This window comes from Hippopotamus amphibius, chromosome X, assembly GCF_030028045.1.
Source record: "Hippopotamus amphibius kiboko isolate mHipAmp2 chromosome X, mHipAmp2.hap2, whole genome shotgun sequence".
Classification (NCBI taxonomy): domain Eukaryota; kingdom Metazoa; phylum Chordata; class Mammalia; order Artiodactyla; family Hippopotamidae; genus Hippopotamus; species Hippopotamus amphibius.
In genome coordinates, this window is record NC_080203.1 from 61446808 (window position 1) to 61460536 (window position 13729).

At 41.2% G+C, this 13729-nt stretch overlaps 2 pseudogenes; one reads left to right on the forward strand and one right to left on the reverse strand.

Annotated features, from left to right (window-relative positions):
* Positions 1 to 3120: 3120 nt before the first annotated feature.
* LOC130842536 (ubiquitin-conjugating enzyme E2 D2-like) lies at positions 3121 to 3566 on the forward strand (annotated as a pseudogene).
* A 4391-nt stretch (positions 3567 to 7957) lies between these two features.
* Positions 7958 to 9465, reverse strand: LOC130842535 (dual specificity mitogen-activated protein kinase kinase 4-like; annotated as a pseudogene).
* Between the last annotated feature and the right edge of the window lie 4264 nt (positions 9466 to 13729).

Sequence of the window (13729 nt, forward strand, 5' to 3'; positions counted from 1 at the left end):
TATCCAGTTCTGTAATGCCATTGATCCCCTTGACATACATGGAAGAACTGACAATGTTTTTGAGAATTATGTCTGGAGAAACACTGCAAGCTGTGACTGAAGGAGCCAGAGACAGGAGGAAATGTAGAAAGGCTATCAGATTGCAGAGATTCTGCTGGTAGAAACAGACTGATAGAACTACTCAGATACAAACATGAGCTCTTCTTCAAGAAAAAGAATGACTTTAAGGGCAGAGTCATGTGTTTAAAGGCAGAGAAGCTAGAAACAGGAACAAAGGCAGGCTGGCTGGGCCTCCTTGTGCCCAAAGGGTGGATTGAGTAAAAGAGGTTTATTTTCAGGCCACAAAAACTCATGGACTCTTCTCTTTTGGGTTTCAGATTTGCTTGAGACTACTGACATTTATTCCTTCCAATTTCTCCCTTTCATAATGGGAATGTCTATCCTATGCCTGTAATATCATTGTATTTGCAAACAGATAACTTGTTTTCTGTTTCACAGGTCCACAGATGAGGAATTTTGTTCTAAGGTGAATCATACCCACAGTCTCACCCATACCTGATTTAGAGTGTTTAAGTGAGATTTGGAACTTTTTGACTTGATATTTAGATGAGATTTTAGAGTTAATGCCAGAATGGTTTAAGACTGTTGGGGATATTGGGATGGGGTGAGTATATTTTGTATTTTGTATTTTGTATTTTTGTATGAGACAGATGTGAATTTTGGGAGGCAGAGAGCATACTGTACTGTGTTGAACAGTATCCTCCCAAAATCCATGTCAACCTGGAACCTAAGAATGTGACCCTGCTTGGAAACAGAGTATTTGTAGGCATAATCAAGTTAAATGAGATTATACTGGATTTGGGTGGGGACCAAATCCAAAGACTGGTCTTATAAGGAGAGAGAGATCTGGACAAACACTAAAACATACACAGGGAAGAAGTCCATGTGAAGAACTGAGGCAGAGATTGGCGTGATGCAGCCACAAACCAAGGGACAACAAGGATTGCTGGGGCCACTGAAGCTAGGAGGAGGCAAGGATGGGTTCTTCCCTAGAGCTTTCAAGAGAGAAAGAGCTCTGCTGACACTAGGACTTCAGACTTGCCTCCAGATCCATAAGAAAATAAATTCCTGTTAAGTCACTCAGTTTGTATAATATTGCTATAGCAGCATAGGAAACTAAAAAGAAGGTGTAAGTCTGTAGGGTACTTCATATTAACAATTTTACTCAAATAACATTTCTTTCAGTGGTGAGAATACACACACACACACACAAATTGATTCTGATTTCAGATTAAGATATATATATATATATATACACATACATATACATTTACAGATAAATATATAGATACATCTTAATATAAAAATCAGAATCAATTAATCCATACAACATGACCTTCTGTTTCTTTCTTAGTTTCTTGGAACTGTAATCATTGTCAACAAAAGAGGTCAGTTTCTCATCTTTTCAGAGAGGTTTGGAGAATACAAATTTCCTCTGAATAAGTTAATTCATCTTAGAAAAAGCAATAGAGAACATGTCCTAATATAACACGTCATAAAGTACTTATAACTTCACTACAGCATTCAAAATACAATCTGAGCAGTCTTTCTTTTCCCTTTTTCCTCTTCCTCTCTCCCATATTATCTGGGTTTACTGAAGTTACAGTTTTAAGACTGGGAAGTGTGACTAAGGGATGGTGTCCCCCCCCAATTCTTCAAATGTGTCAGTATCATAAAAGACAGAAAGGCTGTAGCAAAGTTACAGACTAAAGGAGACTAAATAGACACAACTAAAGGCAATATACCTGATCCTAGGTTGGATCCTGTACTTGAGGGGTTTAAAAATAAGTTTTAAGTACACTACATTTCAGTTGACATAACTGGAATACAGATATTAAAGTATTGTATCCATGTTAAATTTACTGCTTATATATACCAGATAGAGTACTGGTTTCCTTCCTTTCTCCTTTTCCTGTCAGAAGTTTTTCAAAAATTAAAGCTATTTGAGCCCCACATTGAATTTTTGAAGGCTTTATTTCTTCATAAAAAATAAATTTAGCAAAGCGTTATGAAATATTAAAAGTTAATGGATATAATCTGTAAAAATGTTGAGTCCCTATGTTGTACACCTGAAACTAATATGATGTTGTAAATCAACTATACTTCAATAAAAAAATAAAAGTTATAAAAGTATATAATGATGTTAAATTTGCTAAAGTTGATGATGTAAAAGAATGCCTCTCCTAGGAAATACAGACATATCTGGAAGTAAAGGCCAGGATGTGTGTAGCTCACTCACAAGGGTGTATATATATATATGAGAAAGACAGAGACAGACAGACAGAGAATGAATTAGTATAAAGCCAGTGGGGTAAAATGTTAAGGGATGTTGAATTTGTGTTACTGAGGCGTGGAGGGTAATTCCTTGAACGGCTCTTATTCAGGTAACTCTCATTGGTGGACAGTGCATGTGGCCCAACTAGCCAGCCCAGGGCGCCAGCGCTGGGTAAGCCAGGCAGACCCCCGACCCGGACCCCCATCCTCCTCCATGCCTCCACCCCCTCCCGAGGTCCCTTCACCGTCCCCTCCCCCGTCCCCTCCCCTCTTCACTTCCCCAGCCTCTTCCCCCTACCGTAAACCACGCCCCCCTGCCGCCCCCGCGGGACCCGCCCTTGGAGAAGCTGTGCCACGTCATTAGTGTGGCCCCTGTGACCTCACTGAGCGGGTCCCCGCCTGTCCCCGGGGGCCCCAATGTGGGCAGCAGGGGCAAGCGGCAGGGGCTGGCGGCCCGGGGTGGGAGCGGCGATGTCTCCCCGCGGCGTTGTCGCCGGGCGGTGCGGCCTCCGGGCATCGGAGTCTCTAGCTCAGGAGAGCGCCGAGGAGGCGGTTGCCAAGAGCTAGTATTGTCAGGTCTGGTCAAGCGCCCGACTCTTTCCCTCCTCAGTCACCCTCTCCGCCACGGTCCCCCTCCCACGACGCCCCCCTCGACCCCGCAGCCGGCCCTCAGCCCACCCATCTGCCTGCGCGGTCTGTCGCCGCTCCTCCCACCCCGTGATCACCTCCGTAGCCTTCTACCGGTCGCCAGGCCCAGCACCAAGGACTGGCCACGTGTGGCAGACGATGGCCCTAAAGCGCATCAAAAAGGAGCTCCTCGACCTGCCCCGCGATCCCCCCGCCCAGTGCTCAGCAGGGCCAGTGGGAGAGGATATGTTCCACTGGCAGGCGACCTTAATGGGGCCCAACGACAGCCCCTACCAGGGAGGAGTTTTCTTCCTAACGATCCAATTTCCTTCTGATTATCCTTTCAAACCACCCAAGATGGTATTCACCACCGGAATTTACCATCCAAACATTAACAGAAAAGGAAGCATCTGCCTGGACATCCTCTTACATCTGAGTGGTCACTAGCACTGACAGTTTTGAAAGTATTGTTATCCATTTGCTCCATGTTGTGTGACCCCAACCCAGATGATCCTTTGGTTCCGGAAATTGCTAAGATCTACACAAAGGATAGGAGGAAATATGACAGAATTGCTCAGAAATGGACTCAGAAATACGCCATATAATTTAAAAATAAATAATGCCATGGCCTTAATAAAGTTGGCAGTTCAATTGGTTATCTTTTGTCTGCTTTCTGTGAAAGAAGGGCTCCCCATCCTTCCGGGCACATGTGGTAACACCTATATCGGGGTGTATGGAGAGGGTGGAGCGAGTCTGCAGGTGGGGGTAGAGGAGGGATTAGTGAGTGGGGGTAAGGTTGGGGGTTTGGGTGAGTTTGAGATGGGTTTTAATCCAGTTTTAACTAAAAGTTTCCATTGTTGATTTAGCATTGGGAAAGCAAGAACAAGGTGGGGGGGGGGGGGGGGAGTGGCTTTAGGATAAGGAGAGCAGTTCCACAAACCAGAGGGATAATTTTTAATGTGGAGTCTTTTAGAACTGACAATGGTGAGGAAAAATGGTGAAGATTACAAAGTTAGTTAGGTATCCATTTTATTCTGAAGAAACTTTGGGTGTTTTGATTTTGACCAAGATTAATATTAACCTATATCCTTGTAACCAGGCAGGACCCTATAGGGCCTTCCTGGTACAGACCCCTCCCCCCATATCCTCTGCCTGCCTCTTTGTAGAAAAGCCATAGTTTCTCAGGCCTCCCCTGAGTCACAAAAGCCCAACTCAATAATTAATGATTGAAAGGATGTGACCATGTAGTGACAAAAGTAGCAGTTGGGCCAGGTGAACTGGTAACAATTTAAATAGTAAATCAGCCATGTGGCAGTCACAGAAGCCTTAGTTCCTCCCTGAAATACATAGATAACAGTATCTGAGGCACATTTATTGAGTTATTTTACAGATGCTAAAACCCCCACCAAATGGAAGAAGTTAACTACTTGATGACCATGAACATGTAGACCCAAACCTACTGGAGCCTGAGGATTGATATTAACCCCTGTGACACCACCCTCTTAACTCACCATCAGCCATTCAGAGAAGTGTGCATAAGCTGATCACAAATCCTGCAACTCGCCTTCTTCATTTTGCTTTTAAAAATGCTTTCCTGAAACCTACTGAGGAGATCAGTTTTTTTGAGCATTAGCTGCCTGGACTCCTTGTCTGGAGCCTCACAATAAAGGCTGCACTTTCCTTCACCACAACCCAGTGTTAATAGACTGGCTTTACGGCAAGCAGAAGAGTAGCCACAAGTTTGGTTCAGTAACATCCTCTATTTTGAGGTCCACATTTAATTGGCAAAATTAAATGGATTAGGAGTTGTTCCCAAATAAAATGATGTGTTTTGTTCCCAGCTTTCTCCACTTCCCACTCCTTCAATCCCTATCTTTGTTGTCACTCTGCCTCTCTCCCAAACTCTGGACTGTAGGCTGCTTCTCAGCACATACCTATTAGCACTCATTTGTCTTATGCTTTCTCAAGAACTATGTAAGGTCTAAGATTTTACCCAGATTGCAAGCCTACACTTGAGCCAATGGAGGCTGGCAGAATGACACAGACTCATGGGTTAGAAACAGGACTTGGTCAGGGCCCAGCAGGCAGCAGAGATTCACTGACATCAGTTCCCCTTGCCCCCCCAACACCCAAAGGGGAGATGTGGAGCAGACCAGCAGGGTGCTGCACATACAGTAGGTTTGTGTAACAGCCAAGTGACCCCAACCTAAGGAAAATCCCAATCTTAGAAAAGGAAATTCTACCAAACCTGACCAACTTTTGCTCCAGAAAGAAATGTGATCTTTATTAACCTGCTCAGGAAACAAATCCATCTATTGCCCTGGAAGGCCCTCTGTCTTCCAAGGCTGTTTGCTATAGAAATGTTCTTGAAAGGATAGTCCAGGACAAATGCTCTCACAAGATGTGTAGAAACATCATGGAAAATTGTACCCCAACAGTCAACCACTTGGATCTATCTGTTTGTAAAGGCAATAATTAATTTTATGAAAATACTTGTGTGTGCTAAAAAAGATCCAGTTTTTCCTTTAGAACTTGTACATTCAAGAACACCTAATAAGTGAAATAAGCAGATTACTACCATCAGTACCTTTAAAAAAACACTATAATCTACTGTTTATAATGGCAGAGAGGGATTATAATTTTAAGTAAAAACATGAAAACACTAATGGCTTACAATTTTTTAAAAATATTTATCAAAATAAGTCAAAAATGTTTATCAAAATTACTAACACCACAAATATAAAATTTCCTTTTACCTATACATTCAGGCAGTGATGCCAAAAAGGAATGTTCTATATCTGTACTATCCAATATAGTATCCACTAGCCAGTGTAGCTATTGACCACTTGGAATTTAGTGTGATCAGGCAACTGGATTTTTATTCAATTTTAATTAATTTTAAATTAAAATATTAAATTATATTGGAATAGCCACGTATGGCCAGTCACTACTGTATCATGAAAGAAATTGAGAAGTAGGTGACATGGGGACATTTTTTCTTTTATCTTTTTTCCCCTAATTATTTTTTTTTTTCACATCCTAGATTTATTACAACCGACCTGCAGGCAAAAGAGTAGAGCCATCACATAAACACTTCGAGTCCATGTATGTATCTTAAATAGAGGAAGAATTCAAACAAGAATACAGGATAAAATATTCCAAAGCTCCAAGAAGCAGTTATGTTACTGAGCTCCATTTTTACAGACAAATAAAGCAACATCCCTGCACATTAGCTTTTTGATAATTTTTATACATTTTTCTATGGTACAAGAGAAAAATAACCAGAGCTCACAATGTACAGTTCTTACACTATTTTCACAGTTTGTGAACACTATACACCTTTTTGTTTTAATAAAGATACATTGTAATAAACTCCTTGCCCTTAAGTTTATAGCTTATAATAATCTATGATTAATACACTAAAATTGCCTTTTTATGTGGTCATCCACACAATAGAACGGTCAGATTAGCTCCTGGACAGTCAGAATTGCTTTTATCTCCATCTGTATATGGCAAAGCGACCCTATGCTGAGCTGAACGGAAGGGTGACAGCAGAGACACAGATTCCTTGAGTCCCGGGAGTGGAGGAGGAGGATGGCTTGGTGTGGCTGGAGGCAGACACTGCAGGGCTTGCTGTACAACACTGGCAAGTCTTGGGGCTTTAGATGCCACAGGGGAGAAAACAGGAAAGTCAGGCAAGTGGACCAAAGCGATAAACCACTGGTGAATTCTGAAATTTACAGGGATGTAACTGTAAACAGCACCATTCTCCCTTTATTGTTGAGAAGTGTTTGTGACTGTCACCTGGGAGGAGACACAGCCTACCACTATTTGGTTCTGTCATGGCACCATCTGTGTCTCAGACCAGGCTGCTTTGTACTCCAGTGTGCGAGAGCCACTCACTGTGCTGCCTGACCGACTGTCACACAGCACTCGGTGCTGCCAGGGAGGCCAGAGCAAAACCACGGAGACCTGGCTCAGGGGAAGGGAGGAAGGACAGCAGAAGATGGCAGATTTAAACGGCCTCTTAGAACTATTCTGGGTTCTTTGGGGGGTTTTTTTGTTTTGTTTTTCTGTTGTTATTGTTGTTGTTTGTTTGTTTTTGTAGAATTCCAATTCCAAGAGATGGTGGTGACCTGCTAGAGATTCTTGCAGGTGACGAGCTTACCTACAAGGCTGCCACTTCACATCCTCCTCTGGCCAAGTGTTCTCTCTAGAAAACATGCTCCTTTATCACCTACCACATCAGCTTGGCCCCACGCTTCTAGGCCTTTTAAACATTAGAGCATGTGAGAGATTGGGGGCTAAAAGTCCTTGGTAAGGAACATCCCTGGAAATTACAAAAGTTTCTGATATAGGAAAAAAAAGGCAAAATATTGGGTTAAGCAAAAGTCACATGGCGGCAATAGACCACACAGGTGAGGAAAGAGATGCAGAAACTGAAGACCTGGACCAGTGATGTCAAACAACTGAGATTTGGTCTTTTGCTGCCTAGAAGAAATCTGTATCAATCAATCAAGGCACATTGCTACCAGCTACTTCTCCCTGTTAGTGAGTTATGATGGCTAAAGTATCAGGCTTGGGACCAAGGCGAAATATATAGCTGCTACAAGTTGTTCCAGATAAGATTCTACGGTTAAAAACCTCTGTAAACTTTGCCCTCTGCACTGTTTTCTTCTCTCAGTCCAGGTGGTTTGTGACAGGTGGAGCGTCCAGCAGGCAGCAGACCAGATTCTGAGCACCAACGTGCTTCGGGTCAGCACCTTCTCTGACAAGCGGCAGACTCCTCAGTCTCCCAGTGAAGAGCAGAGGACGGGGAAGGAGGAAAGAACACATTCTGTCCTGTCTCCATCTTTCAATGCTCACCTCTCTGAACGCAACATGATTTTTGGTAAAGGTAAAGTCCCTCTGATTGAACATGATATCTCAGACAGGGAATCCGGCTGGGCACATTGCTCCCCAGACATCGACGGTGGCCGTCAAGCAACAGAACGGCACATCAGTAAATCTACTGCACTTGGTGAAGAAAGTAAACCCCTCCTCCGCCTCCCAGCTCCAGAAGGCAGTGTCTCTCGTTGGCTGTGCCCGCTCTCCTCACTCCAGCCCGAGCCTGTGTTCAGACACAGCGCATCCATCATCACGTCCTGACAAAACACCACTCCAGTAGCTGCGTCTCCAGGTTTCGAGTCTAGAAATGAATTTAAAATGTGATCTAATCACAGTCAACAAATTGATCGTACTAACTTCCACATTTCATGAATACGTTCATCACGAAAGAGCAGGATGAGGTCTCTCTGACCGGCATTAACACTGCGTGATCTCTCAGATATTACGGGATGCACGTTCTAGGTGACGGGAGTATACAGACATGATGGAAACAAACACCAATCTTACTGCACGTGGTGTCTGGGCGAGCAATAAAAACACTGTGGTGCGGGATGAAGATTCGTTAGGTCTTGCTTCCTCTCAGCCCTTTTGTCTAGAGTCTGACGTAGCAGCGATATCAATCGACATACATGGGAGAGCTGGGAGCAGCGGGCATCTGATCCAGGATTTTACAAACATAGCATGCGACCTCGACAGCGTGCTCTTCATACATCAAAATAAAGGGATGTTTCAGCAGTTCTTTATACTTTGGCCTTTTGGATTCATCCTTCGTAAGGCACAAGTTGACAAAGTTGATGAAACTTGGGGAAAATTCCCTTCCCTCAGAATTACTCAGCTGTGGCAGATCTCCTTTCACGACTTGTGTTAGTTGATCAAATACACCATTCCACTTTGGATAAGGAAATCGGCCTGTGGCCAATTAGTACAATGTGATCCCCAAACTCCAGACATCAGAGCGGACATCATATCCTTGTCGTGATGCACTTGGGTCTATTCTTTCAGGTGCCATGTACGGCCTGCACCCAGCATCCCTTGTCTTGGCAATGGAGTCCACAAGCTGTCCACTGATGCCAAAGTCACAGAGTTTAATATTTCCACTTCTATCCAGAAGAATATTGGAAGGTTTGATATCTCTGTGAATGATTTTCAAATTTTCTTTTAAGTGGTTTAGTGCTTTCACAGTTGCTAAAGTGATTTTGCCTAAAATTTCTTCTGGAATAACATCATCTAATACACTATATACATATTTGTAAAACTTATCAAACGAGGTAGACATGAGTTCCATACAGATCCAACAGTCACCCTCTCTGAAGAGTGCGCCATAAAACTGAACAATGTACGGGCAGTCACTGCTCCGCATCACTACATCCAAATCCATGAGAAGTTGTTTCTGCTCCTTTTCATCCACTGTTGACCAAATTCTATGTGTGGGTTTTGAACTCCTGCAGGATTGGGATTCAGAGTAAACCTTGCTGTAGATTTGAAAGGTGGATTTGCAAAATTCAACTTCAGTGCTTTGCGTTTACCCTGCATGCTGCTGACGGCCACCGCCGGGGACCCCAGGGGGCCCGGGGTGCGGCCGCCGCCGCCGCCGCCGCTCGGGCTCGGAGCCGCCATTGTTGGGAGTGAGGTGCCGAGCGGCGCCGCGGCGGCTGCAATGCAGCAAGCTCGGCCTCTCGCGGGGCCCTCCCCTAATTATTGATTTAATTTTCTTTTTAATGATCAGAGGTAGTGTGGAAAAGCATGGAAGTTTGGAGCAAAAACCTGTGATCTAATCCAGACCCCATTACCTTATTGTGTGACTCTAAACAAGTTACCTAACCCCTATGAACCTTAGTTCCTTCAAATACTAAATCAGAATATTGTTGGTAACACTTCCTAGTTTTAAGACTAAGATGATATATGAAAAACACTTAACCTGTACCATTGAATACACATTCAATAACTGGAGTTGTATTTATTATTTATCCTTTTAGGATAACCTTGTGCTGGATTGCCAGCAAGATGATTTCACAGGTCAAATCTGTATTTCCGATATTCCTAGGACGGCTGGGGGAGAAGGCAGGGGCTAAGAGAATCTGTAAGTTTAATTGATTTGGGAATTCATGAAAGGGTGCATTCACAAAGATATCTGTCACACAAAGTATCCCTCCCCAACTTTTTTTTAGAAATACACACAAACTTCAGAGTACAAAAAATCAATTTGAAGCCTTATTAAAAATGCAAATTCCTGAATCTCACCTATAGAAAGGCCCAGTACTCTGCTTTTAAAATCATCAAAAATGATTTTTAAGCAGGTGAAAAATGAGCAGTCTTTAATAGACAGTGTATTTTATTGCACTACTTGAGTTATTATTTTTTAACAAAAGAGGGTGAGACTCTGTACTAATGCAGATTGGCAAGACAATATGTTTTGACTTAGTTACCAGTTTACCTCTTCCCCAAGTGAATTTATGTTTTACATAAAAATGTTTTGATTAACTTTACTGGCAATATTCAAACTCATTTATGGTTATAGACATAGCTTAAATACTTCCTAGCTTTGCAAACAAGAGAATTTGAGCTATTCATCCTTATTACAGATTGCATAAAAGGTAGGAATTAAGTGTACCCTTGGATTCACCAAATAATGAGTGCAATAAACATTGAAATCATTTTGAAAATTTCTGAGCAAGCTCTTAAAAATATTGCATTCCACTTAAAATATCATTCTGAGTTCTCTTTATCACCACTTACTATAGGAAGTAGCATTTCTTTGCTAAATCTGTGAACATGTAACTCAAGTTATGTTTGGAAATTTTTCAAGAAGATTATTCTAAGAAATTAGACTACTGTTTTACAAAATTTAAAGGGTCTTCTGATGGTGGGATAGAACAAACTAATCTTGGATAGATGAAAGGCAGAACTCTTTGTTACTTACAGTTGCAAACTAGAGGAGACTGCCACACAAGGAGTTGCACCCAGGGACAGGGGCAGGGAACAAGGGGCAGCATATGTATGGAAGGGGGTGGTGGGGCTAGCTAAGTTTCCCAAGTTCCCTGTGGATTGGGTAAACTGAACGATTTTCCAGTTTCCTGGGCCTAAGTGCTATCCCTGTTGGTGTGGGAGCTTAGTAAACTGCCTGCAAAAGGGAACTGAGAGATTTTAGGCATGACGTCAAAACTGTATCAAGACAGCATTTACAAAATATTATATTACACTAACCTTTTCCCTCCTGCCCCTAAAATTTACCTTAGATAACTGTGTGAATGAATCTTTTAGTGTTTATAGTAATGGACCAAAAAGAAGCAGGGATTTCCACACTATAGAAAGAAAATTAAATGTTCATTGAGTGTGTCTCATTTGGTGAGCATTTTGTGAAATGTTAATACATGGCTCCTCTAGTCCTATTCAGCTGAAGATATCAAAAACTACCCAATTCTGGCATGGAGATGGGAAGGGAGTGTGTTGTTAGGTAATTATACCTCCTTTGAACCTTGACAGATGAGTGGGATTTCACAGGTAGATAAGGGACAGAAACAGCATTATAGATAGAAGGAACATAACACAAAGATACAAAAGCATTACAAAGTATATGGTAAGCAAACAAAAAAAAATTTGTTCATGTTCAATATGACTACACTACAAATTATTGGAGAAGCAGGAAGAGGCCTGAATGTGGGGGGTCTTATAGCCTACCTAAAGACAATTAGACTTGATTCTATAAGTGATAAAGAACAATTAAATAAACTGTGGAATGATAAGATCAGATTTGCATGTTAGAAAAATCATTCTGAGGACAGACTAGAAATCAAATTGCAAGAATGAAGTTAAATACAGAGAACATATTGGAAGGTATTTTGAGAATCCAGATGAGAGATGATTAGGGTTAAATGAAAGTAGTGTTAATAAGGATGCAGAAGACAGGACAGACAGGAACGATTTTTCAAATACAGAAGATTAGAATATTGGTTTCATGGCAAGGTCTAGGGTAGCATGAGAGAGAGTTATTTAAATAACACTTCTCAAAGTGAGGTCCCAGAACCCTGGGGTCCTTGAGACTTTTCAGACAGTCTGCATGGTCCTCTCCTTTCTAACTACATGTCTGTGCAAGGCCATATTTTCTTCACATACTTCAACCCAAACAATATTTTACGACAGCTTGCATGCAGAAGCAGATATAAAAATTCCACAGTTTTCATTAAGCCAGAAAATAGATTTGCAAAAAAAGGTAAAAAAAACTCCACTTCTTTCAAATTTAGAGGTATTATGCTTTATGAAGTAAGTCAGACAAACATAAATACTCTATGTTATCATTTTTATGAGAACAAATTAGTGGTTACAAGTGTGGAGAGGGAAGGGGGAAGGGGCTAGAAAGAAGTATGGGATTAAGACTTATTGGGTATAAAATAATTAAGTAACAAGGATATATTGTGAAGCACAGAGAAAATAATCATTATCTTGTAATAACTCTAAATGGAGTACAATCTATAAAAATATTGAATCACTGTTGTATACCTGAAACTAGTATAATAGTAAATTGACTATATTTCAATTAAAAAAGAAAAACGAAAAATAGAATTATGATAAAGCCTTTAAAAATAGGTTACTTATTTTAACATGTAAAGTGTTTATTGTTATTTTTGGAGTAGTAATTTAAAATTTTTTTTTAATTTTTAATATGTAAATATCAATATGTATGAACCACTTAAATAAAATCTATTTGGGATTGAATTGTAGCAGAATGTGACACTCCAAAAATGCTACTTTACCATGTGGAACTGAAGGGAATCAAGACCCAGCAGACTCAAGAAAATTTTTACCTCCCCCTTAACTGCCTAAAAGAAATCAGAAAAGGGGACTTATACCAGGAAAAGAGCTATTACAGGAGATAAATTTTTATATCAGAGAAAGTTATCTGCATGGCAGGGCAAACATTTATTTACCAAATATTTGCTCTTCTCACCTTCCTGTGAATTTCCTTCCTCCCCTTTGAAGCCCCAGACCATTACCCACTCCTCCTTACTCAGGATGGAGCCTCAATAAGCCTCAATTGCCTGGCTGCCTTTGGTCTCATATCTTTGTGGGGCCCCCATAAGCATGCTTTTAAATTTATTTTTCTGCTGTTAATCTGTCTTTTTATTACAGGGTGGGTATCAGTCAACAATCCAGAAGGATAGGGGGAATATTATTCCCCATGCCCACAGCCTCATTAATAATCTTTAAGAGTATAAAAGAATCCTGAAACCAAAAGTTTGAAATGTGCTTATCTTGAATGAATTCCAAGTTTCTGAACTGGTCAACTAGTAGAATGCTGCCTTTTCCTAAAACAGTGACACAAAACAGTAGCAGGTTTGTGGAGGGTAGATAAGGAGTTCAGTTGAGCTGGATATGTTAAATGAGTTGGATATGTTGAATGAGCTGATTTTTATGTGAGGCATTTAGATGACTCTATTAGTCAGATTATTCAGTCTGGGGCCTAGGAAAAAAGCTTGAGGTGGACATACAGTTTTGAGAGTCATCGGTATACAGGCTAACAGAGGATTTATTAGCATTTATACAAGGTCTGATGACACTAGGAAAGCTAAACCTCTCTCATCTCAGAGATTTCTCTATCAAGAAAAACGAAGGAGGGAAAGTGTTGTCTTTTAAAAAAGAATTAGCATTACTTTCCTTATAATCCTAGAATACTAATAAGTGACTGCTGGAAGTCATGTCAAAGACTTTGGTTTTTTATGTTTTCAATTAGCAATTAAAGAACACATTAGTTAGGACTTCCCTGGTGGTTCAGTGGTTAAGACTGTGCTTCCACTGCAGGGGGTGTGGGTTTGATCCCTGGTAGGGGAACTAAGATCCCACATGCTGTGCAGCCTAAAAAATTAAAATAAATAAAGCATTGGTC